We start from the raw sequence: 16,705 nt of genomic DNA, 5'->3' as shown, positions 1-16,705 counted from the left end.
GAACATCTGCACTTAGATTCAATACTCTAGAATGTCTAGCACAGACATCCCCAAACTTCGGCCCTCCAGATGTTTTGGACTACAATTCCCATCATCCCTGACCACTGGTCCTGTTAGCTAGGGATCATGGGAGTTGTAGGCCAAAACATCTGGAGGGCCGCAGTTTGGGGATGCCTGGTCTAGCAGCTTCTAACACAAACTAACAAATTAGGCTTGGGGTGGGGGGCTGTTTCTCCACACTTCATTGGAATGTTCTCCCCATCTCTGAAGGTTGAGCTGGTCTGTTTCGCCTGTGGTGCAACAATTTGTGTTCACTGCATCTGTGTTTGGGTTTAAAGAGGCAAGGTAAATCTATTCATTTGTTTCCTTGTGTTAGAAATTTCCAGACGAGGTAGTCTCTAAAAGCTGTTTGCAATCAAATAAGCATATTACATTTTTAAGCGCGCGCACACACACACACACACACACACACACACACACACACACTTATAATCTCCTATTAGGCTAGCAAAATAGAAAAACCATTAAAGACCAAGTGGCCCACTGAAATCTATGGCATGATAAAGGTAAATGTAAAGGGACCCCTGACTGTTGGGTCCAGTCATGGACAACTCTGGGGTTGCGGTGCTCATCTCGCTTTACTGGCCGAGGGAGCCAGTGTACAGCTTCCAGGTCATGTGGCCAGCATGACTAAGCCGCTTCTGGCGAACCAGCTGTAGCAGTACCTATTTATCTACTTGCACTTTGACATGCTTTCGAACTGCTAGGTGGGCAGGAGCTGGGACCGAGCAACGGGAGCTCACCCTGCCGCGGAGATTCGAACCGCCGACCTTCTGATCGGCAAGCCCTAGGCTCAGTGGTTTAAACCACAGCGCCACCTGCATCCCTTTTCTATGGCACGATATCCAGCTGAATTCACCATTGGGGGGAGAACAATGAACTGGAGTCAAATCCATTTGCAAGAAAGGTGTCTGGCTGAATGGCTAGGTAAAGAAAAGAAAAATGAAATGGGGGGGGAGACTTACTGTAAACACTGTGAAGGCACCTCTGTGGCTGAAATCAACTGAATGGGGAACACAGTGGTGGGATAGGTTTATACCACCTGCCAAGCCTTGTTCCACTTCTGATATCTAGTCACGACCAGCATCTAAACAAAGAAATCCTTCCATTCAATGTTTTCTTCAGACACCACAATTCTCTTCTGAGTCATCTCTTCTGATGTTTATCTCATCTTGTATGTCATTTGTCCTCTGCATGTTAGTCCAAAACTAATTAAAGGGCGGTCCCCGCCTTTGACACTTTTAATAGTGCTCTAAATTAATTTGAGGCTTCTGCTTGCAACTGTGTACTTTATTGGGACTGAAAATATAACTTAGGAGGGCAATTTAAATTTGGTGAGATTTGCAGCTGCAACTTGAGGCATGCTTGTTATGGAACTTCTTTGGCCTACCTAACCAGTCACACTACTGGCTCCCAGTACGTTCCCGAGCACAATTCAAAGTGTTGGTGGTGACCTTTAAAGTCCTAAATTGCCTCAGCCCAGTATACCTGAAGGAGCGTCTCCACCCCCATCGTTCAGCCCAGACACTGAGGTCCAGCTCTAAGGAGGGCCTTCTAGTGGTTCCCTCACTGCGAGAAGTGAAGTTGCAGGGAACCAGGCAGAGGGCCTTCTTGGTGGTCACGCCCACCCTGTGGAATGTCCTCCCAGCAGATGTCAAGGAGACAAACAACTATCTGACTTTTAGAAGATATCTGAAGGCAGGCCTGTTTAGAGAAGAATACATCACAGGATTGTCATAAGCCAGTGTAAAGCCATCTCTCCATCTCTCAGCCTCATCTCCTCCACCCTGCAATATGTGGATAATGAGCTCCATTAGCATTGGAATCCACACAGGGCTTTCTCACCCCTGCAGTGCAGTCTCTAATGACAAAATCATGCGCATGCAAATGTAAATATTTCTGTTCACGTCTCCCCAAATCCTTTGCAGCGCCAAGGAGGATATTGGCATACCACGAAGAGAGCCACAATTCCTTTTCTTCACAGGAAAGGCAGGTAGAGGCATGTCGTCATCCTCATGAGAGATTATTGGATGAGGAGACACCTCAGTTCAATGTGCAGATACCATGATATTCTGTGGGGACGTTGGCTTGCTCAATCTCCTTTATTTGTAAAAAGAGTAAAAATAGTTTGGTTTTGGTTGTCTCTTGAATTTGGAGAGCAATACTATCAGTTCTAGGGTTGTCATACGTCTGGAGCCATACGTTAACAGTGTCCAGGTGGAAATCGGCCAAATGTCCAGAAAAATCTGGACATATGGCAGCTCATGTTGGAAGTGTCAATTTCCCCTTAAAATAGCTCAAAAATAGCTTTTAAAAAAATCTCAGCAACTTTCCCCCCCCCAAAAAAACTCAACAAATTTCATGTCCAGATTTTCCCTGTTTGAAATATGGTGACCCTATGAAGCTAGCCACTATGGATGGCCTCTGCCTCCACTGTCAAAGGCAGTAGCCCTTTGAATACCATTTGCTGGGAATTGCAGGTGGGCAGAGTGCTCTGGTACATAGCTGCCAAGTTTTCCCTTTTCTCGCGAGGAAGCCTATTCAGCATAAGGGAAAATCCCTTTAAAAAAGGCATAACTTGGCAGCTATGCTCTGGTACCCATGTCTTGCTTGTAGGCTCACCCCAAACATCAGGATGATGGACTAGATGGGTCATTGGCCTGATCCAGCAGGGGACCTCTTATGCTCTTTCCATGGTGGATTAGCTTTCACCCCATCTGCACCTTACATTTAAAGCAAATGTGATCCAACTTTAACCACTTGTGTTTCCTGTCAAAGAATCCTGGGGACTTAAGTTTGTTAAGGAGTTTGTTAAGGAGTTGTTAGGAAATCCCTTGTCCCCCCTGTACAGAGTTGTATTTCCACAATTCTCTACACACCAGGAGGTTCTGCTCATTCCTCTGGCACTCAGAGATTTCTTCAGACACTGCTGTTTTTTAAATACAAATCATAGCCACATGGGGGTCACTAGACACTTGATTTTATCTCATTTTTAGGGCATAGCTGTCAAGTTTTCCCTTTTCTCATGAGGAAGCCTATTCAACATAAGAGAATTTCCCTTTTTTTAAAAAAGGGAGAACTTGACAGCTATGTTTTAGGGTTTCCTCAAAATGCTAACATAGGTCTGGGGAAAGTTGGCCCTTGAGATGCTGCAGAACATCTGGACTGCCAACAGTTCCCCTTTAACTCACAAATGTGCACACAAAGAAAATGTTGAGTTGCATCAGATGTAAAAAAGGAACACCAGTGTAAAGAACACCAGTGTAAAGAACTGCAGCATACAGTCTTAACTTAGCATATGATTTTATTGGTTACTGTTGTCCAAACAGGAACCAAAGCAGAAAAGGGATATATATTTTTCTTTTTCAGATCACATTTCAGGATGAATGAAAGACGCTGGGATTTCCGTTCCAGACAGAGAAAACATCTGATACATTTTTATGCAGGGAGTGAGACATGCAATAGGTTCTGGGGGGTGTTCCGCTTCTTTCAGCCAGAGGCAACTCACAAGAGAACATGTTGGCCCTTCAGACACCAAACAGGTCTTCCTTGGGAGATATGTCTCCTTTACTTCTGCTGGCATGGCCACTGGGGAGTTTGCTTCGTCTGCTGCTGGCAAGGGGGTGGGATGACCACGGGAGGTTGTTTTGGGCACGGTGATGGGACAACCTCAGGAGGGTTGCATGGAGGTGGGATGACCACGGGAGGTTGTTTTGGGCACGGTGATGGGACAACCTCAGGAGGGTTGCGCGGAGGTGGGATGACCACGGGAGGTTTTGGGCACGGTGATGGGACAACCTCAGGAGGGTTGCGCGGAGGTGGGATGACCACGGGAGGTTGTTTTGGGCACGGTGATGGGACAACCTCAGGAGGGTTGCATGGAGGTGGGATGACCACAGGAGGTTGCTGTTGGCAGGAGTCCTGTGGTTTGTTGTGGCATCCTTTATCATTGCGGGAACCCATCTTGATATTGGTCAAATCTGGAGTCCTGTGAGAAATGAAACAGCCTTTTAGAGAAGGTCTAGCACAAGCATGCTTTTCTTAGTCTTCCACTCAAAACAGCTCACAATATAGTGGCCTTCCTTCCCTGTAGGAGGCATCTATAATGTTCTGTTTGTGTTAGAAGCTCAAATCGATTTCTAAATGGAGCCAGTGTGGCTTAGTGGTTAGAACACCAGACTAAGATCTAGGAGACTTGAGTTTAAATCCCTACCCAGTCACCAATCTTACTGGGTGACCTTGAGCCAGTCAAGTCCTCTTAGGCCAAGCTACTCCACAGAGTTGTGAAGATAAAATGTATAGGAGGAAAATTATGTATCTTGAGCTCCTTGGAGGTGGAATGATGATGCGATTCAAATGTAAGTAAATAAATAAATGGTTTATGTGTTGTGGGTCTCACCCAGTGTACACCCAACGTACACTGGATATCTAATTTTGTAAAACAGGAATGTATAAAGCTTCCTTTTTCTGAATCAAACCATTTGTCAATCTAGCATCTCCTGGTAGATTTGGGATTATCCCTTTTCTGATCCCTGGAAAACCACTGCCAATCAATGCTAACAATTCTAATCTAGACTAGTCAATTTAGGCATCTTTCTGTGCTTCTGGTAGCTGAGGCCAACGTGTACCTATATTGAGGTTCATAATGGGGGAAACCATCACCCCCTTTGTTGCTCCTTGACTGAAGATACAGTATGCTCATCTGGCAAAGCAAGTGATCTAGACCAGGGGTGGCCGACTCCCAAGAGACTGCAATATACACACTGAATTAAAAACTGGCAGTGGGGTTCAGGTCAAAGTTGTTGAGCTTATTTTAGGGAGGAGGAAGGCCCTGACTTTTGGGGATTCAAGCCTAAGCTCCATGGAGAAAGGGGAACAGCCACTCACCAACAGATCGCTGGGGAAACAAACAGTCTCACTGAGTAGACTCCATCTTCCATTCTGCAGATTGTGCAACAATGGAGGGCGGGCCAAGGGGGCGGGGCAGGATTCTGTTTTACCAATGCTAAGAAAAGGGACCCAGCAATCAACCGTGATCTACTAAAACCCCCTGGGGATCTACCAGTAGATCGTTGTCGACTTGTTGGACATCCCTGATCTAGACTAAATGAACTCCTGCCTTAGGTGACAATGCTCCCTAATCTCTTTAAGGGAGAAAATCTGCCTTGGACTCTAGTGCCTTCAGGGCTAACCTATCCGTGAAAATAGGAAGTGGCCACATGCTGAATCAGATCATTGATCATTGAGCCATTTCTACATTGTCTACAGTGATTGGCAGTGGATTTCCAGGGATTCAGGCAGGGGGTGATTTCAGCCCTACCTGGAGATGCCGGGAGCTGAACCTAGGGCCTTTGGTATGCAAAGCAGGTGCTCTACTACTGAGTTAAGAACATAGTCAGAGATTCTCTTGACTCCTTCGTTCACCAATTCCTACAGTCCATCAATTACTTGCTAGCAGATTTCACTTAAAATCTCTGCCCAGAGATGGTTTTCAAAGCCAATGCTAATTGGAGACAATCAGTGTGGCTAACATAGGTTCATTCATCTCATTGTGTCTACTCTAAGTAGAATGTAGATAGATGCAACCCAAGGACACCTAATCTGGAAACAAGGTTATCCTCATACATCTTGAAGATTCAAAGTTCAGACCTCCCACAAATATATCTCCAGACTTACCCCAAATACCAGCTGGAAAAACTGCAGTACCAAAGATCAGAAGTGTATGTCTGGATCCTTGGAGGGTGAGACCTTTTATACGGTCCCCCTTGCCTTACTTCTGGAAATGAAATTCCTCTCTTGAGCAAGTGTGAGCAATATTGTCCTTCAAGCCATGAGCAAATCTTTGATGGATGGGCCCCACCCCATGGAAAAGTGTCACCAGGAAATAATAGGATCATGTATGTAATACAGCAGGCGCCAGATCACGTTCCAGGGGGTGATTCTGTGCCATGTAACGTAATTAATTGCCTTTGTCGGAAGCCAGCATATCAACAAACATTGGGCAACTTTTGGGATAAAGAAATACAATGCCTGGCAGGACAAACCTTTCAAAGGACGTCTTACTAGATTTTTTTGAAGACAGATCATGGGGAAGATAACCATCAGTGATGAAGAAAGGCAATATCCGGTAGGACAACCACTTTGGGTGACGTTTTACTGTATATTTTTAGACACATCATGGAGGTGATTGTTTCTTTCAATGTTTCCACACACTTTTTGCCTTAGAACGATGTCTGACTAATGCAGTTTGCTAAAACAGCTAGTAAACCCACAGGCCTAAGTCTAGTGTGCACCTGCAACCTGCTACAGACCCTCTGAGTGTCCCTATTTTCCAGGGATAGTCCCAGATTTGCAGAAACTATCCTGGTTTCTGATTTGATCCTGGGATGTCCCACTTTTCCTTGGGACAACACCCCTATTTTCATCAGAGAAATGTTGGAGGGGATGGTGCTAGAGTCCATGACAGTGGAGGAGTCCCTCAATACCCAGAATAGGGGCATATCCATAGCTGCCAAGTTTTCCCTTTTCTCGCAAGGAAGCCTATTCAGTATAAGGGAATTTCCCTTAAAAAAAAGGGATAACTTGGCAGCTATGGGCATATCTGATGCCAAAGCACACTAACATTATTACAGGAGAGTTTGGTTGCTGTGAGAATACAGCAGTGGGTTCTGGGCATAAGGGTTTGTAGCCATTGTTTTTAGTTCTGCTTCATTGCGCTTTTGCGTGTCGAGGTACCAATCTGAAGAAGTGTGCATGCACACGAAAGCTCATACCAAAATAAAAACTTAGTTGGTCTTTAAGGTGCTACTGAAGGAATTTTTTTATTTTGCTTCAACCCAAGAAAAGTAACACTATTGTCAGGGGATTGTTGTGTCTACTCTCGAGTAAAGACGCTCCAGTCCGCTCTGTCTTTCAGAGTTTGATTGTGCATATTATTTACAGTGCAGAGATATCAGACAACATGATTGCCTAGTCCGATTCAGAACCCGGCAATGGCTGCTTCTGGCTCTTTGGTCAGCATAAAAGCCTGTGCACCCCAAAGCGCCTCCCCCTAGCCCTGCGTGTGGGCGCATGCCTCAATTTGGGCACCGGAAGGGGCTGCATTCCTTCTCCCGTCCTTTGGCTGGAGCATTGCAGAGGCTCCGGCACCTCGCTGCGTTGTCCTTCCCCCCTCTGGCCAGCTGGGTCGGTGCCTAGGCTCTGACACGTCTGAGAGCCCCCTCTCCACTCCGCTCCATTCCTCATTCCCTCCTCCTGACCCGCTGCTAGCACTGTCACTGGGCAACGTGCTGGTCAGGATGACTGGGGGAGGGTCCCTGTAAGGAGTCCCCCTGAGAACTATTGAGATGGTGATTTTCATGATAAGATTTATGGCCTGCCCTTCACCAGAAGGTCCCAGGGTGGGTTCCCACAATATAAAAAATACATCGTTAGAAGCAATTTAAAACAAATTACTAGCTCAATGAGGTTGCCTCCCCTCTATATATATTCTTGTGGGGTCAATCTGAATCCCTTCCAGTTATTGGGGGTCATGCACCCAATGTGGGTTATAATCTAATACAGGTTTATATATTATATCAGACAAGTTTCTTGTTAGACAATGACCACAACTCGGCACATGTGCCTTCATGAGCATCCCAAAAGAATGAACTAAATTGAAATAGTTACAACTAAATGATGACCCCACCCCCACCCCGGCTAATGGGTGCCCCCTACATCTAGCTGCTAGGTAGGAGAACAATAGTCAGAGATAATGTGTTTAGCTGAACTGAAAGCAGGTTGGAAGCTGGAGGCACAGAGACACACTTGATCCAAAGCTAAAGGTTATGAGAAGCAAGCTTTTGTGGGGTGTTAATGCTGTGAGCCCCTCCATCCTATGCTCCAGTTATGTACATGTGTAAGCAGCCCAGTCGCCACTGACGTTCATTCCAAGGAAACTGAACCTGGGTAAGCACCTAGAACCACGGGATTCTCTCACCACTTGCAATTTGGGATGGTTTGTAACACCACATATCAAGTGAGAATGGCCATAGTCAAGAAGTGTTTCTTCAGCATATGATGAAAACTATACAATGAAGGCACCTCTGTGGGAAAGGAATCCCACAACTTAAAAGCTGCCACAGAGAATGCCCTTCCCTGGGTCACACATCCCCAACTTCTGAGGGTGGTAGAGCTACCACAACAGGCCCTCCTCTGCTGATCTGAACACCTGAGAGAGTTTCTAGGGAAGGGGGTGGTCTTTCTGGGGTCTAAGTCATTTGTGGCTTTAAACATGAATGTGAACACTTTTGAGTTGGACCTGGAAACAAGCTGGAAGCCAATGCAGCTGCTGGTCCTGAAACTACAAAAAGAACACAGCCCCATTAAGATCTCCTTAAATGTCTTCATCATAGCTGCCAAGTTTTCCCTTTTCTCAGGAGGAAGCCTATTCAGCATAAGGGAATTTCCCTTTAAAAAGGGGATAACTTGGCAGCTATGGTCTTCATGTTGGTGTATAGGTGGTCAAGATACTTTTTTGAATGCAGTGGAACTGCTTTTGCCTTAAGAGAAGCTTCTTCATTGAGGATCATCTCACAGAGAACCTGAATCCCAACTGAGGGCATTCAGGATGTGAGACACTTTGGATTAATTTTGCCCTGGGAAAATGCCTCGCATTCCATTCCAGTTCACAAGTCAGTGCATGAACTGTGTGCGAGTAGTTTGCATGGGGAAAGTAACGAAGGAAAATAGGAAACTGCCTTGTACCTAGTTTTATGCCTCACAGAGATACAATTCCGGGGGACCCTTAACAAGTCTCCATTATTCTTTAGGGAAAGTCATATTCTTTAAAGATACTATACAGATCTCCCCACACTCAAACCAATTGATCCATCTAGTTCAGGACTGCACAGACTGACCAACAGCCCTTACCCAAGATTTCAGATGGAAATTTATGGAGACCTTGATATTTTTTAATAATAATAATAATAATAATAATAATAATAATAATAATAATTAGTTTTTGCACATATTTTCCAGCATAACATCCTTTTAAACATCGTTTTGAATTTTTTAGCTAGCACAGCCTAAGACTTCCTTCAACCTCGACTGATGGTTTTCTAAAGTCTTTCTAATTATATTCTATAAACAATTTCCAATTTCCCCCCGCTTTCTTCTTTCTTTATTCCTTTATATATAATATATTAAATGCCAGGTGGAAAAACCCAATCTCTTCTCAGAGTATTAAAGGCCCAAATAAATGAGAGATAGAAAGGGGGAAAAGGAAAAAGAAAAAGAAGAAGAAATTGAAATTGAGGATTAAGAAAGAATCAAGGAGGATCAAAACTACCAATATTCAAAAATTATAGTGTGTAGATGAAAATAGAAAACTTAATGCATAGCGTAGTGAAGGCTGAGAAGTAGAAGGGGAGACAGTATGGGGGGAGGGGGGATGTAAATAAAGACTCAAACAATGAATACACAATATGTATTGAAGTTTTATTTATTCATTGATGTTTAAATATTGTTTCATTTTTATTTATGTAATGTATATCTCGAAAATTAACAAAGACTCATTTTTTAAAATAAAAAATAAAGTCTTTCTAATTATGCATTTTGTTACTATAATTATTGCTATAAACTCAAATTTCCAATACATCTATTCTTAATTCTTTTCACAATAATTTATAAATTACTGAGACCTGGAGATTCTAGGGCAGGAAATCATCTAAAACATGCAGGGCATCTGTAAACATCTAAACCTCTGAAACGCCACCCACCCTCCTTTAAACACTGCTTCAGTGATGTTTGATCAAGCCATTTTAAAGCCATCTCTTTATCGCTGAGCCTCATCTTCTCCATCCTGCAGTATGTGTACATTGAACTCCAATAGCACTGGAATCCACATGTACACAGCAGCAGCAGCAGCCCCATGCAATCTCTAACGATAAAATCATATTTCCTGCCAATGCAAATTCTTTTTTGTTTATGTCTCCCCAAATCCCTGGCAGCACCAAGGAGGATATTGGAATACAACAAAGAGAATCATCATTCCTTTCCTTAACAGGTATAACAGGAAATACAGGTAGAGGCATGACATCCTCCTTACGAGATATTATTGGATGAAGAGAAGTGAAGCTACAGGGAACCAGGCAGAGGGCCTTCTCGGTAGTGGCGCCCGCCCAGTGGAACACACTCCCATCAGATGTCAAAGAGATAAACAACTATCTGACCTTTAGAAGACATCTGAAGGCAGCCCTGTTTAGGGAAGTTTTTAATGTTTGATATTTTATCGTGTTTTTAATATTATGTTGGGAGCCGCCCAGAGTGGTTGGGGAGGTCCAGCCAGATGGTCAGGGTATAAGTATTAAAATATTAATATATTATTATTATTTCCTGGGTCACACATCCTCAGATGAATTTTAGCCTTTAAAATGATTTCCCTCCCCCATTTATTTATTTATTGATATCTCAATACATATACAAAATGTTTAAATAATATGACATATACACTTTACTTGTAAATTCACATTTTTCATTCCATTATCTATCAACATTTACTCATTTCTTACTTACTTCTTGGTCTTACCCTATGTCTTCCTTCCACCTGTGAATTCCTAATTTTTATTTTATAACTTTATTATTGTGATTGTATTCTTGTATCTTAATACCGGTAATTAAACATACATTCTTGTATATCTATTTAAATTCACTTTGTGAGATCAGTCTATACATATCAATAAATTTTTGTTGGAGCATCTTTTAATCATGTATTTGTCTTTTTTTTTTTTTTTTTTTTTTTGAATTTCATTTATTTATTAAGCATCAATCTTTGTACAACTCAACATAAACAATAAACAAATATTCTGTAAATCAATGAACATAAAAAATAATCCGTAATATCCACAAATAATAATCATAACGATAAAAAAAACAAAAAAAACAAACAAACATACAAACAAAAACAAAAAAAAAACAAAATATACAGAGTTTCACCATTTACCAATCACCAGTTACCAATCACCCCCCAGCTCCTACCCACCCCCATAAGCTTCCCTCCTTTATTTACCCGACTTCTTTTTTCACTTTGGTTTCAATTTCTAATTATAGTCCATCACTTATATATTTTCTCTGCATGCATTCTTCCTTTCCTGTATTCCTCTATCACTCTTATCTTATATCTCCACTCTTTATTTTTATAACCCTTCATATCTTTTTATTCTAAACATGTGAACATACCCTCTTTTAAAAAATATTTTTTTATATATTCATCATAACTTTCCCATTCGCTTCTTAACTTTTGTTTCGGTTGATTTCTCAAGGCTACTGTTAGCTTGGCCATTAATAAGTACTCACTAAGCTTGTTTATCCACTCTTCTTTCGTTGGTATTTTGGATGTCTTCCAATATGTAGCTATTAGAACCCTGGCTGCTGTGCACGCATACAAGAACACTGTCTTATTCTTTGGGGGGATCTCTTCGCTTAATAAACCTAATAGGTAAATCTCTGGTTTTTTCTTTATCGATTTTTTCATCATTTTCTTTAATTCTTCATGAATCATTAACCAAAACTTTTTTATTACTTGACACGTCCACCACATATGTATAAATGTGCCAGGTTCCTGATTACATCTCCAACATAAATTATTTTTCAATTTATATATTTTGGCCATCTTTACAGGTGTTAAGTACCACCTAAAATACATTTTGATAAAATTTTCTTTTATATTATAAGAAGCCGTAAACCTTATGTCCTGCTTCCATAATTTCTCCCATTGATCGATTTGTATTGTCCGACCGAGATCCTGGGACCATTTGATCATAGATTCTGTCGTCTCTTCTTGAAATAAGTCCCACCCCAGTAATAGATTATATGTTCTGGATAGCAAATTGATTTTATTTTCAATGAATTCTCTTTCAAATAATGAATCTTCTTTTGCAAAACCTATCTTTTTGTCTGCTCTAAATATATTGACCAACTGTATATATTGCCAATTACTGATACCATAACATTTTAATTCTTCATATGACTTTAATTTATACCCCTCATGGTGCTCTTCTATTAATTGTTTGTATATAGGCCATTTTGTATCAGTGGTTAATTTTTTGCGTGCATAAGCCTCTATGGGAGAAATCCATAGCGGCGTTTTCAAATCAATATACCTCTTATATTTGACCCAAACCTTATATAATGCCCCTCTTAATATATGGTTGGTAAATTCTTTATTTATTTTAGCTTTTCCATAATTCAGGTATGCATGCCAACCATAGCTAGAGTTAAAGCTCTCAAGATCCAAAATTTTTGTATTTTCTAATTTCATCCAATCCCGCATCCATATTAAGCATTCTGCCTCATAATATAATCGTAAATTTGGTAGTGAGAGCCCCCCCTTTTCCTTCTTTTGTGTCAATAATCCAAATTTTATACGAGGTTTTTTGCCCTGCCATATAAATTTAGTTATGTCTTTCCTCCAGGTATCAAAGCAATCCTCTTTTATTATCACCGGTATAGTTTGGAATAGATAAAGCATTTTTGGTAATATATTCATTTTGATAACTGAGACCCTTCCCCACAATGATAAATGCAATTTGTTCCACCTATCCAAATCTCTTTTAACTTCTTTCCAAACTCTCTCATAATTATTTTTGAATAAATTTATGTTCTTCATAGTGATATCTATTCCCAAATATTTGGCTTTATTCACAACTTTTAACCCCACCTCCTCTTCTAATTTCTTTTGGTCTTTTTCCTGTACATTTTTTATTAATAATTTGGTTTTTTCTTTATTTAATTTGAATCCGGATACTTCCCCAAACTTTCTAATTATTTCCAATGCTTTGCTAATGCTCTTCTCTGGATCCTCTGTTGTTATTAGGATATCATCCGCGAAGGCTCTCACCTTGAAAATTTCCTTTCCTAGTGTGATTCCAGTAATTTCCTCCTCAGCCCTTATCTGATTCAGCAGTACTTCCAGTGATAAAATAAACAATATCGGTGAAAGGGGACACCCCTGTCTAGTTCCTTTTTCCACTACAAACCAATCTGTTTTATCTCCATTTATAATTATATTTGCAATTTGCTTTTGATATATTGCTTTAACTCCCCTACAATAATCTTCGCCTAGCCTTGCCATTTCCAAAACCTTATAGAGAAAGGATCTTGATAGGCTGTCAAACGCTTTTTCCGCGTCCACTAGTACAAAGCCGGCTCTTTTACTGGGTCTAAGTTCCAAATATTCTATTAAATCAATAACTACTCTCATGTTAGTTTTTATATATCTTCCCGGTAGGAACCCTGACTGATCTGTATTTATTACATCTTTCATAACCCTTTTTAATCTATCAGCCAGGATTCCCGCAAAGATCTTGTAGTCATTGTTTAACAGAGAGATCGGTCTGTAGTTATTTACCAATTCTCCATCCGTTCCTGGTTTGTGTATTAGTGTAATAGTAGCTTCTTGCCAGGATTCTGGAATTGAGCCTTCTTTCATGATTTTATTCAGCAGGATTTTCAATGGCAATACTAGCGAATCCTCAACTTTTTTATAATGTATCGCAGCTAGCCCATCTGGGCCAGGTGCCTTTCCTATTTTCATCTTTGCAATTGCCTGGTGTACCTCCATCAGCGATATTGGTTCATTTAAATACTTCATATTTTCCTGATTAACCATGGGGATTTCCTTCCCTTGTAAATATTTCGTTACCTCTTGTTCTGTCTCTTGGCCTTTGCTATATAATCCTTTAAAGAATTTTAAAAAACCCTCTTTAATTTTCTCCTCTGTATCTAGTACCTGCCCTCCATATACGATTTTATTCACATATCTTTCTTTCTGTTTTTTCTTTATTTGCCAGGCGAGCAATTTTCCAGGCCTGTTCCCGCTTTCAAATGTTTTTTGCTTCATCCACTTTAATTTATTCTCCAGCTCCTCCGACAAAAGTGTGGATAATTGAGACTGCAATAATTTGGCTTTGTTTTTTAATTCCTTATCTCTTGGGTTCTTATTTAATAGCCCCTCATTCAATTCTATCTCTTTCTGTATCTGTTTTAACTTAAGCTCCTTCGTTCTTTTTTGTATTATACTCTGTTGAATATAGAAGCCCCTTATGTATGCTTTCCCCGCATCCCAGACCGTTCTTATATCTATATCTTGTGTCATATTTATATCAAAATATTCCTTCATTCTTTTTTGTGCCTCTTTTACTATTTTTTCATCATTTAATAACCACTCATTCATCCTCCAACTTTTATTCCTTCTACTACTCCCTTTTAACTCCAGCTTCATCGGATTATGGTCTGTGATGGATTTTGGCATTATTTCAACTTTAGAAATTTTTGTCATTAAAACTTTTGAAGCCCATATGGCATCAATTCTGCTGCAAGATTTGTTAGCCTCCGAATAAAATGTATACTGTCGCACTTTATCATTTTTCGCCCTCCATGCATCCTCCAAACCGTGGTCGTCCACCAGTTGGAAGAAGGTCCCTGGTAATCTTCCTGATTTTAATCTTGATTTAGCATTGTTTTGGGATCTATCCCATTCTACTGATGTCACCCCATTCCAATCCCCCATTAATATCATATCATCATCATTATAATCATTTAACATCTTATGCAATTTCTCAAAGAAGGGTCCTTGATTCCCATTTGGGGCATATATTCCTACTAAAAGTAATTTCTTATTTTCTTTAATTACTTGTACCCCCAGTATCCTTCCCTCTTGATCTTTAAATTTATATTCAGCTTTTAATTTGGGATTTATATACATGACAACTCCCCTTTTTTTTACCTTATCTGAATTTATATATTCTTCTCCCAATCTTTTGTTAATCAAGATCCTTTTATGTTTTTGTGCGATATGTGTCTCTTGCAGACAGATCACGTCCCATTTCCCCTTTTTTAATATATGTTCTATTTTGTTTCTCTTTTTCTTATCATTTAGGCCATTTACGTTCCAGGATGTTATCCTAAGCTCCATTTGTTATATTCACTACAGTCGAAGAAATTTAATCACTTTATTTGAATACCTTACAGAATCACCAACAGAAATTCTAAACCAAAAGAAAGCAAAGTCACTTATAAAATGGTTCTTCGTTATTGTGTTCGTTTTACGTTGTCACCCCCAATCTCTCTGCCTCCTCCTCTCCTACTCCTTCCTCTTCCTCTCTTTCCGAATCCCCCTCTTCCCCCAGTTCCTTTCTATATGTTCTTCTAACCTTCTCCATCACATCTACTGATCTGATAACCTTCCTTGTGTCTTTAATGGTGAAGGACAGACCTTCCGGGACTAGCCATTTGAATCTAATCCCTTTCAGTTTCAGCGCGTCTGTTAAAACCTTATATTTTTCCCTCTTTTTCAAAATGCGCTTTGGAATTTCTTTATATATGATTACATTATTGCCATCTATTCTCAATCTCCGTTTTTGCAATATCTTATCCTTTAACAATCTGGAATTCAGATACACCAGACAATCTCCTGGACCTCTGTATTGTTTTTTCCCCTCCGGTCTCACTCTAAATATTTTATCCACATCCATTATCAACTCTTCTTCTCTTACTCCCAGCCATTCCGCTAATTCTTTTATCAATTTACTCATAATATCCTCTCCCTGCACCTCCGGAACGCCCCTAAATCTCAAAATTAACTCCCTCTGATACATTTCCAAAATCGCAATTTGGTCCAGGATATCTTCCTGGGCCTGCTTCAGTTGACTCATTCCCACATTAGTGGTATCTTGGTATTTCTTTAAATCTCTGTTCTCTTGCTGGATTTTCTTTGTAATATCTTTCATCATCTCCTCTTGTTTCATCACTTTTGTATTTACTTCCGCCACTGATTTTTCAGTCTCCATGTTTTTGATTGTTAAATCCTTTATCTGTCCTGATAAGTCCGTAATTATTTTCGAATTTTGTTCTATCAATTTGGAATTCTGTTCTATTTTGAGTCCCATATTGTCCAGCTTATCATTCAATGTTTTGTTCATATTTATTATCAATTCTCTAATATCTGCATTATGGTCCATTTCCGGAGCAGATTGTCTTCTCGGCAGAGCCGCTGGGATCGTCATTTGAGATTGTCCTTTTTTAGTTGATGTCATGGTTCTTCCTCTATATACACAATGTACAAAGTTAATCAATTGCAGTCCCCACCCTATATTGATCAATTAAATGCACCTTATCCTTCCCCCCTTTTTGAAAGTATCAAAATCCCCCCCACCGCTCAAACCAACAATATCCCCCTTAAATCAAACCACAAATTTCATAATTGATCCAAGCTAATTAATCTAAATGATCCAATCTGATTAATCTAATTGATCCAATCCAATTGATCCAATCAATTCAATTTAACCTTCCAAACTTTTAATTTCTAAAAAAATATATAATAATTTTCCCTTTTATCGAATTAAAATTAATTATACACCTTTACTTATACACCTTGATTCCTGGGAGTTTAGGGGTAATTACACTCTTAGTTCATCCTTTCCATTCCACTATATGTAAAAGAAAAAAGAGAGATACATTCAATACATTAGATTCACTACTTTCAGTTCATTTAATAACTCATTCAATTCCCTTGTCCCTCCACTGGGTGTCGCTATGAGAGCGTTTCTCCAAGTTTCTGTGAGATTCCTATGGTTTCTTTCCAGGTCTGCAATATGTATAGACTCTA

The sequence above is a fragment of the Zootoca vivipara genome, chromosome 17, assembly GCF_963506605.1.
Source record: "Zootoca vivipara chromosome 17, rZooViv1.1, whole genome shotgun sequence".
Taxonomy (NCBI): Eukaryota; Metazoa; Chordata; class Lepidosauria; order Squamata; family Lacertidae; genus Zootoca; species Zootoca vivipara.
The sequence above is the reverse complement of the archived record's forward strand: the minus strand, read 5'-3'. Positions refer to the sequence as shown.